A 1,876-nucleotide genomic window follows, 5' to 3' on the forward strand; every position below is an offset into this window, starting at 1 on the left:
GGGCCCATAATTCAATATGTATTCAAGATAAATCGCCACAAAAATCTTTGCTATATGACATACACACACGCACACATACATATATACAGAGAGAGAGAGAGAGAGAGAGAGAGAGAGAGAGAGAGAGAGAGAGAGAGAGAGAGAGAGAGAGAGAGAGAAAACTGAGGATTTGCGGTCCTGTATTCCTTGAGGCCGATTCATTCATGAAATAGAAATATCCCAAAGGTGACAAACAAGTATTATAGTGACACAGGATCAGCCAACATCGAGCTGACGTCCGAGCTGGAAGAGAGCAAAAACAGTGTTGCCAACTATAAGGACTTTGGCTCATTTTGACGGGAAAATAAGACGTAGCTTTAAGCAATCAATATTTTTGTATATTTTCAAGTAAAACACACACACACACACACACACACACACACACACACACACACACACACACACTCACACAATAAACTTTGGTATATTCACTGCATACTCACATCTATAAAAGTTCTTCCTCCACTTTTCTTCGATGATCCTCCAAGAAGAGGGGAGCTCAGACCAGGAGCTTCGGGAAATGTGAGTCAGTTTTTATGCAAATCATGTTTTCAAATAATAATATCCTTTAAAGCAAGGGAGAGAAAGAGGATGGCACCTGAATTTCCAACCGCATCCAAGGTAAAAAGAATTGTAATGATTCAATGAACAGATTTCGAGAATAAATGCTTTAAAAACTTGTATTAATAGAAAAGTATTTATTAGCACTCAATAGGTAAAGTGTGCAAATGGTTGCCACAAAACCTTTTTTCTTTAATTACATTAAAACTTAATCTAAATCAGTCACTGAAGAAGTATTTTTGTAAAAGAAAAAAACTTTGAAGTAACGTAGAGGCAGGCGTAGAAACTCAAAGCTTAATATATATAAAATATATATAATATATACATATATATATATCATATATATAATATACATATAATATATAATATATATATAATATATATATATTATATATATATATCATATATATATGATATATATATATATATACATATATATATATATATATATATATATATATATATATATATATATATATATGATTTATATGTAATATATGTATATGTAATATATGATATATATATACATAATATATGTATATATATATATGTATATATATATATATATATATATATATATATATATATGTATATATACACAAACACACATAAGAGTGTCCCCTGGTGCAACTCCTCGCGCCTGGGGAAGCGCGATCCGCCGACCCCTCGGATGATAGGCCGACACGATACCATCGTAAGCACGTTAACTATTGGCGTGAACTCCGTTAATTTGAAGCCGCCCTACCCGTGATTCTGCCGCGACGTACGCAGCTCCCGTTACTTTTCTCATCCGTTTATATATTTGTATGTATGTATGTAAATATATACATATATTTCAATAAACATAGATATTGATATAGATATAGATATTGATATAGATACTGATATAGATATAGATTTTTTTTCTTCAGGAAAAGGAGCACCAGAGAGGTCGGCATGAGAATACACGTCTCCGTAAGTCTTCTTGGTATGTACTGGCCTTTCGTTAACCCGTGAGTGGGATCAGAGCATTTGAAGCATGTTTTTGTTACTTATCAGGAAACCATTTACTTGAGAACGTATCACAGGTATTAACACCAAGCAAACGGAAACCAGACTAAAGATGTAAATAAAGCATCGCGTTCACAGCTTGGATGACAGGAGCCAGTTTCATCCTCCACGATGTAAAGGGGTCTGATCCTTGGTCACGAAGCTACAATTGGATTCAGACACATGCACCTACGGCCGGACATCGCACTCGAACCTCTGCGCTTTATGGACGAAACAACTCGACCGA

This window comes from Penaeus chinensis, chromosome 32 (genome assembly GCF_019202785.1).
Source record: "Penaeus chinensis breed Huanghai No. 1 chromosome 32, ASM1920278v2, whole genome shotgun sequence".
Classification (NCBI taxonomy): Eukaryota; Metazoa; Arthropoda; class Malacostraca; order Decapoda; family Penaeidae; genus Penaeus; species Penaeus chinensis.